Raw genomic sequence first — 9,576 nt, forward strand, 5'->3', positions numbered from 1 at the left:
ACAGCACCAGAAAAGCAAACACACACACACACACATAGGCACACACACATGCACAAACAGAGACACACATATGCACACACACACACAAACACACACACATGCACACACACAGACACAGACACACATACATGAACACACACACATGCACACACACACGTATATGAACACACACACATGCACACACACACACACACACAAATGCACATATGCACATGCACAAACACATTTGGTCTTGCAACCAAGTCTTCACCATAACAGGTTTCAGGAACACTTAAGCCCTAAAAATGGTACATAGCAGTCATAGTCATATGTTGTGATTTAACTGCTGTTGGCCATTGTATTGCTACCACTATTATAGATGTAACAGCTAAAGATAAGTATTTGGACAACCAGTTCAGATTGAGAAATGGAAGAAAATAAACAAATAAACACTTGGCTAGGAAAATCACCTTAGAGCCACTTTATATATTTATTTTATGTAACGGGAAGGTAGAATACTTTGTTTAAAATTTCAGTTTGAGCCAAAATTTGCAGATGTAGGGGAGGAAAGTAATAAGCGTTGCAAAGTAAATCTACCATTGTCATTTTTCCCTCCAATAGGAAGTCAGTAAGACACAGGTCGCTCTGGCTAGTCATCAAATGGTTTTTCATAATTTGTTTTCTTTTTCTGTGGCACAGCTTTGTGCACTCTGCCATTTTGCCTAAGAGATTGAATTGTTTTTGATGATCTGATCCTGTAGCAGAGGAGCCAACAAACCAGACCCATTGGCCAAATTTTTCTTGCTATGATAGAAATAAGGACACTTCTATGTATGTTGTCTGTATATTGTCCATACTTCCTTTTGCACTTTAGCAACAAATTGAGTATTAACAATATATTTTCTCTAGCCACATAGGCTTGAAATGTGGATCTTTCCTAAGACAATGTGAATATTGTGGATTTGTACCATTTTGGCATGGTCATTTATCCTACAAATATGCACATACACATAAACAGAAACATAGATATGTATATAAATGTCTGTGGCATTTTAGGCATGTGGAGTCCTTTCTTTGCAACCAGGAAGTCTCATCATGAGAATATTCACTCAAAGGTAATGGTGGCAGGATCTGAACTGTGTTCTGTGGCAATCACCTTATAGCATAAGAATCCCAAACAGGCAAGAATAGAGAAAGTAATAATTAAAAATAACAAAACAAGTATTATTACAGAAAGACAAAATTTTATGCACTTTACACTCCTGATGCTTTTTAGAGGCAAAAGTAGAGATGAAGTAGTTGTATGAGTCAGAGTTCTCCCAAGAAGCAGACTTATGAGGGATATAAAATGAGGTTTATGATAAGGAATTGGCTTATGTTATTATGGAAACTGTAACGTCACAAGATCTACCACCTGAAGTCTAGGAATGTCTAGGATTTAAACTCTTGTCAAAACTATTGAGAAACAAGATGGTCTTTGGTATAAACTCTGCTCCAAGAGCAGAGGACCTATGCTTCAATTGATGTAGCTAGAGATAAAACCCAGATTCTCTCCATCTTTCTTTCCTTTTCAGGACTTCAACAGATGGATCTTGTCTACACACACTGCAGGGGGCCGTCTGTCTTGCCAAGTTTACCAAGTCCATTTCTATTCTATTTTGGAAGCATTTGCAGACCATATCCAGAAATAATGATTAAACACTCCTCCTCACCCTTTTTTGCTAAGATCAATTGTAGTATGTGTTCTTATCAGACTAATATCTAACATATTCTAAGTACTCTATAATATGTAGATTTTTGGAGCTTAGACAATTCCTCTGACCATTTCCCACCTAGATCTAGTATTGCAGTACGTCCAGGAAATCCCAAACCTCAGAGAAAAGAATTGGTTAAATGAAAGGGAAAAAAATATAAGACTTTTTAGACAGATACTAGGACATTCAGTGCATGAGGCAAGTTACTGACTAGCCATATAATCTAAGATATTCACAATATATTCTCATAGAGTTAAGAATAATGTATTTCAGTTCTGACACATTCTTTTTTTTTTCTTCTCTTAATGTTAAAAAAATGTACTTTGGAGACACCATTATTTAGCGTTTGAACATCACGGTCACTTCCAGCAGCTGATTAACATGCTATGGCTATATATAACTCATGCTTTCCTTATATTTAGTTCTCATCTTTAATTTAGTAACTAGATTTCTCATTGAATGCTGAATTAACATGTTTTATGTTTAAAAAATAGTCCATAAAAACACATTTAAAAATAAAAGAAATCTAACCTATTTAAATAATTTTTATTTATAAGTTACACTTAACATAAAATTTGCATTTTCACTTTTATTTAACTGATGGATTAAAATATGTAGATTATATTTAATATGAGATATAAAATAATTCTAAAATATTTGCATTTTGCTTATACTGAGATTTACATTTCTGATGAAAATATATTCATATCTATCAAACTAAATAAATTTAGAATTTATTTTTAATATTTAAATAATTACTACAAATATAACAATCTTGAGTGTAGAATATAATAGTGTTGTTGAAATGAACTTAATGTCAACTGTAATAAACTGTAAAATAATATATAGTAATTTCCTTAGTTTCAAATAAACCATCTCACCACCCTTCTTCCAAAAATATAATATACTGATATATTAAATAATAACTAATTTTCTTTTATTTGTAGACTGTTATTTATTTTTATTTTATGTGTATTGGTCTTTGACCATGTGTATGTTTTGTTCCTGAGCCAGATGTCAGATGTCCTAGAACTGGAGATAACAGATGGTTGTAATCCAAGATTTTGTTGCTGAGAACCAAACCCATCCTTGGGAAGTGTTGCCAATAAGATTGTTTGTTTGTTTGTTTGTTTTTTGCATGTTAAATATTTATTTATTTTTATTCTTTAATCTTATTTTATAGTTCAGACTTTTTCCCCCTACCGATCCACCCTGCGACCGTTCCACATCCCAAATTTCCTCCAGCCCTACCTCATCTCCAAGAAGATGTCCCCACACACCACACCCCACCAAACCTCCCCACTCCCTGGAGCCCCAAGTCCCTCCAGGGTTAGGTGCAGCTTCACTGACTGAATCCAGACTTAGATGTCCTTGCTGTATATCTGATGGGGGCTCTGTGTCCGAGAGATCCGGGAGGTCCAGGTGAGTTGAGACTGCTGGTCTTCCCATGGGGTCAGCCTCCTCCCCAGCTTCTTCTAGCTTTTCCCTAATTTGGCCACAGCGTTCACCTGTTTCTGCCTATTGGTTTGGTGTAAATATCTGCATCGAACTCTTTCAGTTGCTTGTTGGGTCTTTCAGACCCTGACTGTAGGCACAGCAAAGCATCAATAATAATAGTGTCGGGCCTTGCGGCCTGCACCTGAGCTTCATCTCAATTTGGGCTTGTCACTGATCTCCTTTTCGTCATGCTTTCTCCATTTTTATTCTTTCAGACAGGAACAATTATGGGTCAGAATTTTTGATTGTAGGATAGCAGCCTCATCCCTCTACTTGATGTCTTTTTACTGGAGGTGGACTCATTCGTTCCCGCTCCCCACTGTAGGGCATTTCATCTAAGGTCCCTCCCTTTGAATCCTGAAAGTCTCTCACCTTCCATAGCTCTGGAGTAACCTGGAGGGCCCCCTCAACTCCTAGCTCCTGAAGTTGTCTAGTTCCATTCTTTCTGCTGGCCCTCAAGACTTCGGTCCTGTTGCCCACAACACTTGATCTCATTCCCTTCTTGCCCTCCCTGTCACCCTTCCCACTTATGTCTCTCCCTCCTCCTGCTCCTGTGATAACTTTGTATTCCTCCCAAGTGAGACTGAGGCATGCTCACTTGCGCCCTTCTGCTTGTTACCTTTCTTGAATTCTGTGGATTGTATCCTGGGAATTCTGTACATTTTTGGCTAATATTCACTTATTAATGAACACATAACATGTACATCCTCTTGGGTCTGGGTTATGTTACTCAGGATGATATTTTCTAGTTCCATCCATTTGCCGGCAAAACTCATGATATACTCATTCTTTTTTAATTAATTAATTTACCTATTTTTATAGGATATTTTATTATTTACATTTCAAATGTTATCCTCTTTCACAGGTTCCTATCCATAAAGTCTCTATCCCAGCCCCCAGCCCCCTTCTTCTATGAGGGTGTTCCTCCCCCAACAACCCACCCCTTCCCACCACCCCACCTTGATATTCCCCTACACTGGGGGTGGGGGGTCCATCCTTGGCAGTACCAAGGGCTTCTCCTCCCATTGGTACCTAAGAAGGCCATCCTCTGCTACATATGAGCTGGAGCCATGGGCCTGTCCATGTGTAGTCTTTGGGTAGTAGTTTACTCCCTGGGAACTCTGATTGATTGATATTGTTGTTCTTATGGGGTTGCAAGCTCCTTCAATCCTTACGCTAACTCCTCCAATGAGGACCCTGTTCTCAGTTCAATGGATGACTGCTAGCATTTGCCTTTGTATTTGTCATGGTCTGGCAAAGCCTCTCAGGAGACAGCTCTACAAGGCTCCTATGAGCATATACTCCTTGGCATTAGTGATATTGTCTGGGAGTGGTGGCTGTATATATATGGGCAGGATCCCCAGGTGGGGCAGGCTCTGAATGGCCATTCATTAAGACTCTGCTCCAAGCTTTGTCTCCATGACACCCCCAAATGAATATTTTTGTTCCCCCTTCTAAGAAGGACTGAAGCATCCACACTTTGGTCATCCTTCTCCTTCTTCTTGAGCTGCAAGTAGTCTGTGGTTTGTATCTTGGGTAATTTAATCTTGGGGGCTAATATCCACTTATCAGTGAGTGCATACTATGTGTGTTTTTTTTTTTGTTTTGTTTTGTTTTGTTTTTTTGTTTTTTTTTTGTGATTAGGTTACCTCACTCAGGATGATATTTTCTAGTACCACCCATTTTCCGTTGAATTTCATGAAGTCATTATTTTTAATAGGTGAGTAGTACACCATTGTGTAGATGTATCACATTTTCTGTATCCATTCCTCTGCTGAGGGACATCTGGGTTCTTTCCAGCTTCTGGCTATTATAAATAAAGTTGCTGTGAACATAGTGGAGCATGTGTCATTGTTATATTTTGGATCATCTTTTGGGTATATGCTCAGGAGTGGTATAGCTGGGTCCTCAGGTAATACTATGTCCAGTTTTCTGAGGAACCTCCAAAATGATATCCACATTGGTTGTACCAGTATACATTCTCACCAACAACAGAAGAGTGTTCCCTTTTCTCCACATTCTTGACAGCATCTTTTGTCACCTGAGTATTTGATCTTAGTCATTCTGACTGGTGTGAGGTGGAATCTCAGGGTTGTTTTATTTGCAATTCCCTGAAGACTAAGGAATTTGAACATTTCTTTAGGTACTTCTCAATTATTCAATATTCCTCGGCTGAGAATTCATTGTTTAGCTCTGTACCTCATCTATTAATAGGGTTATTTGATTCTCTGGAGTTTAACTTCTTGAGTTCTTTGTATATGTTGGATATTAACCCTCTATCAAATGTAGGATTGGTAAAGATTTTTTCCCAATTTGTGGGTTACCATTTTGTCCTAAGGACAGTGTCCTTTTCATTTTAGAAGTTTTGCAATTTTATGAGGTCCCACTTGTTGATTTTTTTAACCTTAGAGCATAAGCGATTGATGTTCTATTCAGGAAAATTTCCCCAGAGCACATGTGTGTGAGGCTCTTACCCACTTATTCTTCTCTTAGTTTGCTTCTGGTTTTATGTGGAGGTTCTTGATCCACTTGGACTTGAACTTTGTACAGGGTGATAAGAATGGATCAATTTGCATTCTTCTGTATGCTGACCTCCAGATGAACCAGAACTATTTGTTGACAATGCTGTCTTTTTTTCCACTGGATTGTTTTAGCTCCTTTGTCAACAATCAATTGGCCATATGTTTGGGGTTCATATTTGGGTCTTCAATTCTATTCCATTGATCTACCTGCCTGTTACTATACCAATACCATACAGTTTTTATCATTATTGCTCTGTAATACATCTTGAAGTCAGGGATGATGATCCCACCAGAAGTTCTTTCATTGTTGAGGATAGTTTTCTCTATCCTGGAAATTTTGTTTTTCAAACAATCTGCAAATTGCTCTTCTAACCATATGAAGAATTGAGTTGGAATTTTGATGGATATTGCATTGAATGTGTAGATTGCTTTTGGCAAAATCTCCATTTTTACAATAATCATCCTGCCAATCCATGAGCACGGGAGATCTTTCCATCTTCTGAGATCTTCAAATTCTTTCTTCAGAGACTTGAAGTTCTTTCTCTTTCTCTTGCTTGGTTAGAGTGACACTGAGGTATTTTTATGTTATTTGTGACTATTGTGAAGGGTGTCATTTCCCTAATTCTTTCTCAGACTGTTTATCCTTTGAGAAGAGGAAGGCTACTGATTTGTTTGGGTTAATTTTATATCCAGCCACTTTGCTGAAGTTGTTTATCAGGTTTTGTAGTTCTCTGGTAAGTCTTTGGGGTCACTTAAGTATACTAACATATCATCTGCTAATAGTGATATTTTGATTTCTTCCTTTCCAATATCTATCTCTTTAACCTCCTTTTGTTGTCTGATTGCTCTGGCTAAGACTTTGAGTACTATATTTAATAAGTAGGGAGAGAGTGGGCAGCCTTGTCTAGTCCCTTAGTTTAGTGGGATTACTTCAAGTTTCTCTCCATTCAGTTTGATGTTGGCTACTGGTTTGCTGTATATTGCTTTGACTATGTTTAGGTATGGGCCTTGAATTCCTGATCTTTCCAAGACATTTAACATGAAGGGATGTTGAATTTTGTCAAATGCTTTCTCAGGATCTAATGAGATGAACATGTGGTTTTTTCTTTGAGTTTGTTTATATAGTGGATTACCTTGATGGATTTCCATATATTGAACCATCTCTGCATCTCTGGGATGAAGCCTACTTGATCGTGATGGATGATCATTTTGATATCTTCTTGGATTCAGTTGTGATAATTTTGTTAAGTATTTTTGTTTTGATATTCATAAGGGAAATTGGACTGAATTTCACTTTCTTTGTTGGGTCTTTGTGTGGTTTAGGTGTGAACATAATGTGGTTTCACAGAAGGAATTGGGTAGTGCTCTTTCTCTTTCTGTTTTTTGAATAATTTGGACAGTATTGGTCTTCCATGAAGATATGATAAATTCTCTACTAAACCCATCTGCTCCTGGACTTTTAATGTTGGAGATACTTTTAATACTGCTGCTATTTCTTTAGCATTTATGGGAATGTTTAGATGGTTTCTCTGCTCCTGATCCAACTTTGGTACCTCGTATCTGTCTAGAAAATTGTCCATTTCCTCCAGATTTTCCAGTTTTGGTGAATGTAAGCTTTTGTAGTAGGATTTGATGCAAAAAGCATTTTCTTTGACTATTGTATTAATGTTTTCTGTGTAATTTTTGCCCCTGAGATTCTCTCTTTCATCTCTTGTATTCAGTTGGTGATGCTTCTGTCTATGACTCCTGATCTCTTTCCTAGGTTTTCTATCTATAGGGTTGTGTCCCTTTGTGATTTATTTATTGTTTCTATTTAATTCTTACATCATGGATGGTTTTGTTCATTTTCTTCACCTCTTTGGTTGTCTTTTCCTATAATTCTTTAAAGGTATTTTTGTGTTTCTTCTTTAAGGGCTTCTAGTTGTTTACTTGTGTTGTTCTGTATTTCCTTAAGGGAGTTATTTATGACCTTCTTAACATCTTCCATCATCATGATAAAATGTGATTTTAAATCCTAATCTTGCTTTTCTGGTGTGTTGGGATATCCAGTATCTGCTTTGGTGGAGAACTGAACTCTGATGATACCAAGGAGTCTTGGTTTCTGTTGCTTAGGTTCCCGTGCTTGCCTCTTGCCATCTGGTTGGCTCTTTTGTAGATGGTCTTGCTGTCCCTGACAGTGGCTTGACCCTCCTGTATTCCTGTGTGTCAGCACTCCTAGCAACCAGCTTTCTCCCAGCAGGATCTGAGTATAGACAACTATGGGACCTGGTCAGCCCTGGGTACTGGCAGAAACCTGAATGGTCCTGATCCAGACTGGTCTTGGGTTCATGTATCCTTAGTCCTCAGAAGCGTTTCTTAGAACAGAAGTGGTGGTTTTACCTTTGCTCTCAGGTATGTCAGCTCTCCTGTCAACTGGGTTTCAGCTCTGGGCACAAGCAGAGCCTGGCAGGTTCCTCCCCTGACCTCTCCAAGTTACTGTGTCCAGAGGGCTCTAGGTGGGTTCCTCTTGTGCCAGGAATGTAAGCAGAAGTACTGGTCTCCCCTGAGCTCACAGGATTGTTCACACCTCTGAAAGTTCAGCTCTTGCCCCCACGGGATTTTGGTACAGAGATCTGTGGGGGATGTCTTCATTCTTAGTAGCTCAGTAGTTAACTTCTGCCATCTTTCTATCCCCTAGAGCTAAGTGTATTTTTAAAAGTGGATGATATATTTGCCAATCTAGTAGCACACATGCATTCACCAACTTGGATTTGCTGTTTCCCTGTCAGTATATCATAGTAGACTTTCATGAATTCTTCTGACATTCACCACGAAAATGAGAGAAGGGATTATCTGCAGGAATGGATTAAACGGCTGGTCGGAATATCAGAACCCCTAGATGTTTGAGACATGCTTGTATTAGAAGTAAAACTTCTTGATATCTTACTTTATCTCTGTGGAGTATTATTATTAGACCATTCATAAGATGACTGCCGCTAATACAAATGTTTATGATAGTTCAGCAGCATTGAGTGGGTTGCATGCTAACTTCTTCCTGTTATGCTATCACATCCCTTTAACTTCAAGGTGATAAGTTGGGCTCATTCAATGCTACCCTTAAACCTAGAAAATACATGATGAAACTACAGCTCAAAAGAGGATGCCCATTGGATGTCAGAGCTAATGGTGTCTATTGAATCCAATGATGAATAAGAATGATGATTAAATGGAAGCATGGTCTTTGAGGTCAGAGATCTGACTTCAGCCCACCTCTATCAATTATTTTCAATCTTATGACCTTGGAATTTTGAGACATTTTTATTTCTAGCTTTATAATTTGTCAATTAGTGTTGGTATGAGTACACCCTAAAGTAGATAATGATTGAAGTAAAATCGAATATCAGATACATATATAATTTTGTGATCTCCAACCATATGACTGCCAATTTGGCATACCCATTAAATTCAAACTAAATTTTTGATCAGTAGGTATATTTCTATTAAGTTAGATGAAACTCCATATATAATACCAATGACATTAGCATATTCCAATAGTAACAAAGGGACCCTATACAATAGGAATCCTTTCTTTTTCCTACTCTATTTTGCCAATGCAGATCTTGAAGTCATTTTGAGTTTTAAGGTTCCAGGGAATGGTGTTTGAGATAAATGCCCTCCTTTTGTAATACATCACTTCATACATTCACAAAAGAAGTTCTTTTTTCCAGTGGTAGCTTTTTTCTTATGGACCTTTCTTTGAAGTAGTGCCCTTTCATGAACCTGTCTTCCCAGCATGCCTCACACTTGCTTTTCTTCATCCTCTAATCTCTCAATGTGATCTAGAT

The 9,576-nt window shown here is 38.0% G+C and overlaps 1 pseudogene; it reads left to right on the forward strand.

Moving 5' to 3' along the window:
• Positions 1-1,679: 1,679 nt before the first annotated feature.
• Positions 1,680-1,848, forward strand: LOC148001394 (U2 spliceosomal RNA; annotated as a pseudogene).
• The last annotated feature ends 7,728 nt before the right edge of the window (positions 1,849-9,576 follow it).

Source organism: Rattus norvegicus, chromosome 14 (assembly GCF_021556685.1).
Source record: "Rattus norvegicus strain SHRSP/BbbUtx chromosome 14, alternate assembly SHRSP_T2T, whole genome shotgun sequence".
In the NCBI taxonomy this organism is placed as follows: Eukaryota; Metazoa; Chordata; class Mammalia; order Rodentia; family Muridae; genus Rattus; species Rattus norvegicus.